Consider the following 12373-nt stretch of genomic DNA (forward strand, 5'->3'; position numbering starts at 1 on the left):
AAAAGGTCTAGTTAATTATTTCTGTATGACTAATAGTTTGCACGTAGCACCAGAGAGAATAAGAAAACCTCGCGCATGCTATTTGAAGGCCAAGTATGACGTTGCGGGTTGCATAAAACGATATCGGTAGGGGGAACTGACTCGACACATAGCATAAGTCTAAACTGAGTATTTGAAATTGTCACATCGTAAAAATGGATTATTTAATAGGAATATATTAAAATACTGATGTAAAACTGATGTAGAACGATAGAAGAATGCGATGAGGGAGTAATAAGGAAACATTGCAATGCCAGCATCACCACCTCTCTTACAGAAACGGGGAGACTCATAATGAGTATAGCATCTCCCGCTGAACTGGCGCTAACTGTATGCGAGAGATGCGATACAATAATGCTTACTACATCTAAGCATTGATTATGGTTATAGTCACATTGGTAAAACATCGTATACGTAGAAACGAAGATGATGGTAATATTTAGAGACGGTAAGGTAAGAGACAGCATCTGACTTATTTATGGGGATTGGAGTATGTATTCCACGAAACGTGTCGCGGTATAACATTAGCAATTTATCTATTTAGCTTATGGCGTAACACACTACATTGGAAACAGCATAAAAGAGAATATACATTGTTAAAATATAGGATACAAACATAATAAAATAATGTAAATTGAACATTGGCACATAACAATAAATGTATAACTACATTACAAAACATATAGTTCAGATTGAGTATTTTCAGCAATCACAATTCCACACTTAGAATCTGCAGCCACTCCACAGCTTGTGGCGTTGCCCTCAGGAAGTCGTCATCAGTGCCGGCGAACGCCCTCAGTGGACACTCGCTGATGATGTGGTGAATGGTTTGTTCTTTGGCACCACAGTCGCACCCAGCGTCAGGTCTCAAGTTCCATCTGTACATCGAGGATTCGCATCGGCCATGGCCTGTCCGTATTCTGTTCAGTGTTACCCAGGTTTTCCTTGGGAGATGAAAGCCCGTTGGATGGTTGGGAGTCTCAAATAAATTATGCCATCTTGGATTGGCTCTGTTTCTCCAGTCCATTCGGCAGATTTCAACGTCATTGCAGTTTTGGCTCAGAAGTTGCAGCGCAGTCTTCGCAGGAGGATTTCTGAGTTTGAGTCTACTAAATATAGTAAGGTCCTGGTGGACTGGCAGGGCTGTATTACTGGAGATCTTTTTAAACTCTCTTATGAGTATGTTGCACCGTCGTATATAAGGCGGTTCGATGTTACTGAGGTTTGGTAGTCAGTAGAGTGGAGTGGTTTCGATAGCTCCAGCAATTATTCGCATGTCTGATTTAGCACCACATCCACTTTTCCAACTTGCGGGCTGTTCAGCCACACAGATGCGCAGTATTCAGCTGTTGAATAGACCAAGCTTAGAGCGGTGGTACGGAGTGTCTCTGGAATTTGTGGAAGATATTGTTTCGGGATTTCAGTTTTGCGGCCAGTTTTGATAGGTGTTTTTTATAAGAGAGAGTGCACTCCAATGTTAAGCCCAGATATTTTGGATGGCTACTGTAAGGAAGCGTAAGACCAATCACAGATATCTATACAAGTGTTCCAGCCAGCCTATTTTTTAGGTGGAAGCATGAGGTCTCCGTTTTAAGTGCGCTTGGGATTAGTCGCCATTTCCTGAAGTATTCGCCATCAAATCCAGATCTTGGGTCAGGGACTGTTCAAGAGCAGTCATATTAGTATGATGGCATGCAAGAGTGATGTCATCTGCGTAAATAAGTTTTATGGATGCGGTAGTTGGTAGGTCAGCTACATAGAGATTGAACAGCAGAGACGCAAGCACTGATCCTTGCGGGAGACCATTGCTTAGGAGTTTCGATTTGCTGAAAGAGCCACCCATTGAGATTTGCAAGACTCTATGTGACATGTTCCTTAAAAGAGACATCATCGTTTTACATCTAGTAGCTTTTAGGAACTTATATGTTAGACCCTCTCTCCAGATAGTATCATATGCTGCTGACAAATCGAGAAAAACCGCACCAGTTTTCCGAGCGTTGTTCGTAGCCCCGCTGAATGAACGTTGTCAATGCGAGGGCCTGTAGCCGGCTTGGTTGACAGGCAGAGATTCCAGTATGATTGGATTCAGTCTGTTGTAAAGGAGACGCTCAAGCAGTTACTGCGCTACACTTAAGAGAGCGATGGGTCGGTATCAGAGCACAGTAATCAGGCAAAAATAACTGTTACGTCACTCGCATGGGTGACACGACGCCAGTTATTACCGGAAATATTATTTGATGAAACGAGTGCTCATTATGCGAAAATATCGTAAATCACCTAGAAGTTACTTCAGGTTTTTCATGTTTATGTTTAGGAGGGCGGGAGGGGGGATCAGGAAACTCGATGGTGCACATAAAAGTTACGAGTCTCGTGTTACCGGATGGTTGGAACAACGGTAGATAAAGTTACTTTAGTGGAATGTTAATGGGCTATTTCTCTGAGCACTATGGGACTTAACTTCTGAGGTCATCAGTCCCCTAGAACTTAGAACTACTTAAACCTAACTAACGTAAAGACATCACACACATACATGCCCGAGGCAGGATTCGAACCTGCGACCGTAGCGGTCGTGCGGTTCCAGACTGAAGCGCCTGGAACCGCTCGGCCACCCCGGCCGGCGAATGTTAATGGGTTTTGGAAGTTTTCTGTATTGATGGTTTGGAGAGAAGTAGTCGGCGAATTCTTCAGCTCTATTAATGAAGTGACGCTGTTTATGCCAAGTGTTTAAATCCCTTACAACCTTGTAAAATGTACAAACGGGCCAGATAGACGATCTTAATAGGAATCCACCCCTTCTGATGAACTATTTTCCACATATGCTGGGTGAATAAGCGATACTAATTTACAGTGACTTAATACCCATTACATGATATTATGATACACACATCAAAAAAAGCTTTGTATCACGCCGATTCCCAGAACTCCTGAAGATAGACGTTGGCTGTGGATATCGTATCACAGACACAGTCCCTTTGACTGTTCAGAGATGTCACTAAACCTGCCCAGAGATGTAAAGAACCATGCATGAGCAGCGCCTACTAGACGGAAGGGGTGCGACAGCCGGTCAGTTCCAGTCATTCGACCAGGAAGCAGGTACACAGCTCGTGTTGTCTGTTGTTCAACCATGCCTAGACGATCAATACCGCGGTTAGATCGCGTTCGCGTTGTTGCTTTGTGCCAGGAAGGGCTCTCAACAAGGGAAGTGTCCAGGCATCTCGGGAGTGAGCCAAAGCGATGTTGTTCGGACATCGAGGAGATACAGAGAGACAGGAACTGTCGATGACATGCTTCGCTCAGCCTGCCCAAGGGCTGCTACTGCAGTGGATGACCGCTAACTACGGATTATGGCTCGGAGGAACCCTCACAGCAACGCCACCATGTTGAATAATGCTTTTCATGCAGCCACAGGACGTCGTGCTACGACTCAAACTGTGCGCAACAGGCTGCATCATGCGCAACTTCACTCCCGACGACCATGGTGAGGTCCATCTTTGCAACACGACACCATGCAGCGCGGTACAGATCGGCCCCACATCATGCCGAATGGACCGCTCAGAATTAGCATCACGTTCTCTTCACCGATAAGTGTCGCATATGCCTTCAACCAGACAATCGTCGGAGACGTGTCTGGAGGCAACCCGGTCGGGCTGAACGCCTTAGACACACTGTCCAGCGATTGCAACAAGTGGAGGTTCCCTGCTGTTTTTGGGTGGCATTATGTGGGGCCGACGTACGCCGCTAGTTGTCATGGAAGGCGCCGTAACGACTGTACGATACATCCTTCGACCTACAGTGCAACCATGTCGGCAGCATATTGGCGAGGCATTCGTCTTCAATTCGCACCACTCTGAGGGATTTACGCCGAATCGCCTTTGAGGAATGGGAGAATCTGGACCAACAGTGCGTAGATGAACTTGTGAGTAGTGTGCCACGACGAATACAGGCATGCATCAGTGCAAGAGAACGTGCTACTGGGTACTAGAGGTACCGGTGTGTACAGCAATCTGGACCACCACCTCTGAAGGTATCGCTGTATGGTGGTACAACATGCAATGTGTGGTTTTCATGAGCAATATAAAGGGCGGAAATGATGTTAATGTTGATCTCTATTCCAATTTTCTGTACAGGTTCCGGAACTCTCGGAAGCGAGATGACGCAAAACTTTTTTTGATGTGTGTATAATCCAGTGCTAACTTTAACGTCGTTCTCGACACTAAAAACCGCAAAGTACCATCAAAATTAACAAGATGTGTGGTCCACACAAAATACAGTGGGCGAAGAGAGCAAGCAAGCGACTGTTAGTAATGTAAGCCCAGTCAATACCGCAACACGAAACCAATAAACAAATACAGTTCCTTACAAAAGTCCTGGTCTAAGCAAGGTTGATACTGGTAATAAACGAATGTCGGCTGAGAAATGCTTCATGAAAGTGTAACGATTGCCGACCTGTCGCTGTGCCTTCGCTTCCATTTCGTGAAGCGGCCTGGTGGTTCTACATGTGATACCTGCTTTCCGAAATCCTTTGCTTGTGCACGCCGTTAACAAAACTAGAAGCCATGCAAATATAATCTTTGTTGCCCTAACTAGAGGGCGTCTCAGTATCACGGCATGGCCATGATACGAAGCTAAAAGCTGTTTAGTCGATGACTTGATTTTGCAGTTGAATACATTTCGCTTGTGGCCTGATACTGGCCATTCAAAATACCTTGCTAGTTAATTACATACGTAATATATAGCAATCGCAGTTAAGTTACTGTGTTTCTTTCATCCAGAAGACTCAGATATATGGACAGTATTATTTTACATATTCAACTTTTGGATCTGCGACTCTCGTCCTTTCTTTCCGCATTTCCAGTAAAAAAAAAGGCGGATCCCATATCCCATAATTATTTTACATATTAGCTCCTGCTAGAAGGGAACTCCTCGTCAGTGGACGTATTCAGCTATTTGACACATCATCTGTCCGGCACCCTCTACACGCGTGACCAATTTTGAGAGATAATTTCGAAACATTTTACTAGCCTGTGACGCTTTGTCGATCATACTGGATGAAATTATCGAACTCAGCAAACTGGGTTATGGCATGAAACATAATTCTGAGTCAGTCATGTTCCACTAGTTCTGTTTTCTAGTATACATCATCATCATCATCATCATCATCACCACCATCCATCCAGAACTAGGCCTCCAGATTGTTTCGATTTCATGATCTGGGACTGTTTATAAATCCCCAATTTCAAACTTACTAATACATGCTAGTCCTCTCCCGATTGGTTAGTCAAGTGTGGGCTCCCATCTTAACACCATAAGATCATTTGATTTTCTGTTTGGATTTTCTCTCTTATGGGGGAGGTGGCTACGCTTTATGTCTCGTAAAACGACAGGATGTTGTAACTGTGTCGCTCTAGGCTTGTAGGGAAGAATATTCGGAGAAATAATTATCCATGTTGGATGTTATTTTGGGTAGGGATTTCACATTCATAGTGATAGATGATCTTAGCCACCAGCGAGGCAAGAGCCAGCGTCCAACATGGTTTTTACGGGATGTTTCCAGGGCACGTGAGCTGCGGATGCTCGCCTTTGTTTGCAGCTAGGAATGAATAGGCTGTTCCTCTCTTTGATTCACCGTAAATGGGATGTCGGAGGCATTCAGAATGCATGCTGAATTCCCTGGTCCGATGTAACTAGGATCACTTACATTGGAAGTCATGGGACAGCGAGAAATATGCACACATGACTGTAGTACGGCGTACACAAGGTATACGAGGACAGCGCATGGGCGGAAATGTCATTTGTACTCAGGTTATTCATGTGAAAAGGTTTCCGATGTGATGATGGCCGCTTGGCGGGAATTAACGGACTTTGAACGCGGAATGGTAGCTGGAGCTAGACGCATGGGAAATTCAGTGTCGGAAATCGTTAGGAAATCCAATATTCCGAGATCCGCAGTGTCAAGTACGTGCCGAGAACGCCAGATTTAAATCATTACCTCTCACCGCGGACAACGCAGCGGTCGAAGGCCTTCACTTAACGACCGATAGCAGCGGCGTTTGTGTAGAATTGTCATGCTAACAGACTAGAAACACCGCGTGAAATAACCGCAGAAATCAGTGTGAGACATACGACGAACGTATCCGTCAGGACAGTGCGGCGAAATTTGGCGTTAAGGCCTGGCCAGACAGAATGCGGCCTGGCCGTCCGGCCTATGGCCTTGAACCGCAGCCGGCAGGCCGCACTGTTGAATCGCTCGTTATTGTATGGCGGCGGTCACACAGAGTGCGGCTCTGACGCACCGGCAGCCGGCCTGCCGCACCGGCCGCCGCCGGGTTGTCACAGATTACAGATTCGCCGCAAGCCGGCGGTCACACTGGAAGCAGCGGCGTGAGGCGGTTTTTGTCTTTCAGCTCGTAGTGCATGCATGATGGACACAGAAAGACTTATAGAGGAGGTGAGACAATACAACCTTTTGTATGATACATGCGATCCTGATTTGGAGGTTAATACTTTTGTCCTCGATATACTCTTGATAGAAAGCTGAATTCTCAGAAATAGTGTTGTCACTGTGACGTCCATAATTTCCAATATCAACTATTGTAAACTCGTAGTATGGATCAACGATCACCAGGAGAAGCAGTGAAAAGAATTGTTTGTTACAGAAGAATTGGGATCCACTATCCTTCGGGCATTTTAACAATCTTTTCCGTCTATGCTTCCAAGGCAGTTCGGAAACCCCCTAAGTTCTAGAAATCGTTCTTCAGATTTCTTCCACATCTCTGTTGTAGGAGTAGGTAAACACTTGGGTTGTAGAACAGTCCATATTGCCTGGCACACTTGTTCCACAATTTCTGAGACTGTTGAACGTCCTAACCGAAAAGAAAAAGGTATGGTCTGGTGGCTGTCGCCTGTAGTCAGGGTATCTAGAAAAGATTAAGATGAATTATGCCGATAGAACGAATAGATAAGTTAACGACCAAAGATATGTTTGTTTAAATTCAATGACAATGTTATGAATACAATGAAACAAAACAATCTATTAAGTAGAAAGTTCTCTCTAGCTCGACATACGGATGCTAGATGTTACTATCGTTTGCTGCATTCGTAAACACTGCAGATAAATTTATCACTCCACTCGCAACTACGTTGTGGGATAGCACTTTCTTCCGCCAAACCTTTCATATAATACTGCAAAACTGAAATGGAATAAATTATACGACTTCTGTTTGAAGCACAAAGAGGCCACAAATGGTAAAACTTACCTCAAACAAATGACTAGTCTCTGCCTTGTATCAATTGGCTTTCTCCGGTTCGTTGTGCACTCCTCGGTGCTACCTTTTTATCAGGCGATGCAGTTCCTCGAAACATTCTCAAAAATTTTCAAATGTGTGTGAAATCTTATCGGACTTAACTGCAAAAGTCATCAGTCCCTAAGCGTACACACTACTTAACCTAAATTATCCTAAGGACAAACACACTCACCCATGCCAGAGGGAAGACTCGAACCTTCGCCGGGACCAGTCGCATAGTCCCTGAATGCAGCGCCTTAGACCGGAAACATTCTCGCGACATACGAAAATATTTGAAGAACCTATCTTCGTCAGACTCTAGATCAATACACAGCCGATGGTATTCTCCTGAGCTTTCTCTCTTGCTATTAATGTCGTGCACCCAACATCTCCTCTTCTTGGTGCCATTTCGTATCGCTAGTGCGAGCTTACTCATTTCTGCACTTTAAGCTTAATAAAGGGGTTCGGCGCTTTCCACAGTGCAACAGCTGACGCATCAAGAGTCGCTGCGGCCGGCCGTTGCCTGTGTGGCGTCCCTGGCCGCTGACTGGCCCGGCCTGCCGCTGCGCCGTCCGTCTCAGCGGCAGGCCAGATTCTGTCTGGCCAGGCCTTTAGTGGGCTATAGTGGCAGACGACCGAGGCGAGTGCCTATGCAAATAGCACATCGCTTGCAGCACCTCTCCTGGGGCCCTATTCTGTATCGTTGGTACCGATCGGTGCAGTAGGTTAGCCTCGGTAGTGACGTCATTTTCGGTTCTTTGTCCGAAGTTACTACTCTGTAAGCTTCTGAGACCTGTTACCGATTTTTCGACAACTGTACTGAGAGGTTTCGGATTTTTCTCTCGTTCGGTTCGATGTGCTATATTTATACCTAGAATTTGTTATTTTAAACATATTGAGCAATTTTAGCTTCGGATTTAGTGATTGTGTTACTGAAGAATCACCAGGACACATCCGGGTGGAAAGTGAGTTCATAATAGACTGGTTTCCTTTGTTAGAAATATGGTTTGTATTGTTGTTACTGTGAATGATTACAACGTAAAAAATAATTTCAGTCAGTATTCTCACAAGTTTAAAAATCACTAAATTTCAAAAGGTCGGCTCTGCTTACGTATATCACGTGAGTGTTAGCTGAAATAACTGGTAACTTCGTGTACTTTTTTCCGCAAATGGTTTGATTATTTATTATCAAAACGCGCTTAAAACTTTTAAGAACCAATGCAAAGGAATTTTGTGAATTCTGATAGGGGGAACCTTGAATTCTGATAGGGAAAACCTTCTAAAATTTCATGCATTTATGGCTTACGCCCGCATCACTCGGCGTTTCAGTCTGCGTTTCTCTCTACTGTAATTACGTGAAACAAAGTGCAAAATGCAAGCGAGTTGTAGTAGTACAGTAGATAAGGCAACGAACTGCCATATGAAAGGTTGTAGGTTCGTATACTGCTGTGTATCAAAATATTTTTTTTCCTCTTCGTGTTTGTAACACATTCTGATACTTCGTTAATCGTAAAAGTTAAGCATTTTTCTGATATATTCGTTGTTATTTACAGATAAGAGCGCACTTTCTCAGTAATGAATATCTTCGATTTCGTGAGTTCCATATGTTTAAGAAATGAAAGATGAAAGTGCTGTGCGTGAAACATCTGACAGTGACATTTATGCTTTTCTTGTCACAAATAATTCACCATTTTTCTGAATACGTAGCGATTTCCAGACAGACAGGAATCTAAGAGCACAACTTAAATTACTGCGAATCAAACTAGCACCAGTCGTCTTCATACTTCGGCTTGTCACAAGTATTTATCTGCGATCGAATCCTTAACAACTATATACGGAGACGAAAGATTCGCGCCATAATATTTTTAGACTATACCAACAAAAAAATGGCTCTGAGCACTGTGGGACTTAACTTCTGAGATCATCAGTCCGCTAGAACTTAGAACTACTTTTACCTAACTAACCTAAGGACAACACACACATCCATGCCCTAGGCAGGATTCGAACCTGCGACCGTAGTGGTCGCGCGGTTCCAGACTGGAGCGCCTAGAACCGCTCGACCACCACGGCCGGCGACTATACTAACATATGTGAAGCATTTTGATTCATCAGATGCATGTTATAAACTACAACGAACGTCTATAGTTGCACTCGCCACAGGCTTTCGAAAAGGCAAAACTTTGTTAGAGTCTATTCTTCAACTAACACTGATTGTTGATGTAGCTGGGCTTTGATTCTGTAGAAATTTGTCGATAGTTATATCCGAGCAGATCCTAACTGCACTGTATGGATACTGTAGCGGTCCAAGTTTTGCACACAATACAATGTCATCTCCCTGTTACATTGATTGATTGCAGAAACTCATGATAGGTTTATGGAGGTATGTGGCATCAAGAATTCATTGAATTTTCATTCTATTCTGGTTCAGGGTTTGAGATTTTCCAATATTCCAACAGAATGGATGGTACCCTCAAAGATATCATTTCCAAGTTAGACAGCTTGCAAGCTAACAGGTCATTTTGTAGTGTTACTGAACACGTTAGAACTCACAACGTGAATGTGGCGATGATTTGACGCAATCCTACTGTTCTTCAGTCCATATTTTAAACTAAAATCAGCCAGAGAGTACCGCATTGGTCTGCTGGTGCTGTGTAGACACCAGATGTTATGCTCACAACATAGATGGAGCTACTTGTCAGAGAACACTTCCAAGTAACTACATATGTCGTTGTTTCTAGATAAAATTTTGAAGTGGCATCGTTGAGAATGATTACCTGTAAGACTTGCCTTCTCAGTTAATGAAATTACATCTGTTTGTATAGAAAAATATCATTCAGTGTGTAGAAATACTGCCAGTATTACTGCGTTCCACATGCTGGTCAAGCATATTAGGGAAGTTGTAATACAGCAGATTCCAGAGGGATGTTTCTCACAAAGTATAACGACAGAAAACTACTGAACCAAGAGGGATGAGGTACGAGGAAATGTGGAAGAACTAAATATCTGGAGAGTATCTGGGAATAATGCAATAATTTCACATGTTTAGTGGTACTTCATCTCAACTACAATGTGTTCATGTATTTTGTTGATAATATACCTTTCAAATCTTTGGATGTTTGGAGAATAGCGTTTCGTCGTAGCTACACAGTGTTTACTTATTTCAAACATGCTTGTGGTTTTAACAAATGCTTACAGTGAGATGCATTGTGTCTCAGTTCGTTATCATTTGTACTTAGACAAATAGGTTGTAAGGTGGAGCAATGTCATAGAATTTAACAAGGGGCGTTTGTTACAATTTTGCTGTAACATGTCTACGTGGGGTAGTGTCAATACAGTCCACGAAATGAAAGTACAACTTGCCATAATTAATACCTGCATTTATTAGTTTCTCAACACAGTCCCACATTCTGAGTCATTTTTAGTTTAAATGGCTACTGATCAATACAAAATTATTCAGTTTCCCACATTACATAAAAAATCCAAAGTCCTAAATTCGTCTGAAGTACTGCAGAGTAGCATTCATAAAATCAACCCTTGACCTTGAATAACTTGTAAGCTTGATGGTTGTCAGAAATATTTCAAAGATCTCCTACAATCAGACATACTTCAAATCCCCACAGCCTATCAAATTTGCCAAATTTCTCCACGTTCGATGCCTGGCTTTGTCAATGCTCATCTCCCATCAGTTGCTATCATGACAGCCCACAAACTAATACAGCACAAGGTTTCACACAAATACCCTTGTTGAAGGAACGACAATTGCATTTGTCAGAAACTATTAAGAAATCCTGTAGAATGTCTGATGTCTATACCACGCGTATAGATGCTCTCCAGCAGACTGGTAAAGCTGTTCCTTTTCAGTTCGAGCTGCATTCGCCATAAATGAATTAGAAAATCTGTGGAAATGTCTGATGTCATATGTACAAAGTAAAACACGCAGTGATGCAAGAATCCATACATGTAATTGTTCTGTGCCTTGATTGCTGTCAATTACTCTTGTCACTTGGTTGACAGTTATTGCGAAACATGGATCGTTGTGAAGTAATTTCCTGTTCTGTTCTTGTTCGTAATGTTAGTTCAGTATCAGCAGCAAACTGTTGAGTTCAGACATGAAATGCTTTTGCCCTGCACGTGTCTGTTTCTCCCAAAGAACTTGCTTTCATCACATTGGCCAGTGAGATGACTGTTGATATTAGTTTGCTTTTATAAGTATAGCCGATAACAAACTGTGACAAATGACAAAATGGAAAGTCACTGAAGGCATTGGTTAAAGCCAAAAACATATTCTAAATATATAAACACTGTGCAGTTGAGATGAATTACAACTGACACGTGAAATTACAGCATTATTTCCAGTCACTGTCCTAAATATCAGTTCTTCCACACTTCCGTATATATCACCCCACCTAGGACAGCCGATGTCTGACATCGCTTTGTTGTTAAACTATGTATAAAAAAATATGATGCCATGTACCTCTGGAAACCTGGAAGAATCCACTGTAGTACAGCTTTGCTACATGCGTGATCTGCTGACATCCAGGGTGGCTAATCAAACTTGGAAAAAAAGTCCTGAGAATTCCAGGTGTGAGGAGGAAGATGGTGTCATCAAGAAGCTCCTGATAAATTAGGGGGGGGGGGCATACCACAATAATGACTATTCTATCCTCTCAGCTGAGATGTAGTAGCCATAAACAGTAGTTTAACTGCGGGTTTTAAACTTTGATAATTGTTATGGAATAATATTCAAATAATTAACACAATTTGTGATTTATAAAACCCAACAGCCGGCCGCGGTGGTCTAGCGGTTCTAGGCGCTCAGTCCGGAACCGCGCGACTGCTACGGTCACAGGTTCGAATCCTGCCTCGGGCATGGATGTGTGTGATGTCCTTAGGTTAGTTAGGTTTAAGTAGTTCTAAGTTCTAGGGGACTGATGACCACAGATGTTAAGTTCCATAGTGCTCAGAGCCATTTTTATAAAACCCAACAAAATTAATTGCTAGATTAAAAACATAGTTTTCCCTGATTTTTACAGATAATTGTAATTCCCTGA

Source organism: Schistocerca americana, chromosome 3, assembly GCF_021461395.2.
Source record: "Schistocerca americana isolate TAMUIC-IGC-003095 chromosome 3, iqSchAmer2.1, whole genome shotgun sequence".
Taxonomy (NCBI): domain Eukaryota; kingdom Metazoa; phylum Arthropoda; class Insecta; order Orthoptera; family Acrididae; genus Schistocerca; species Schistocerca americana.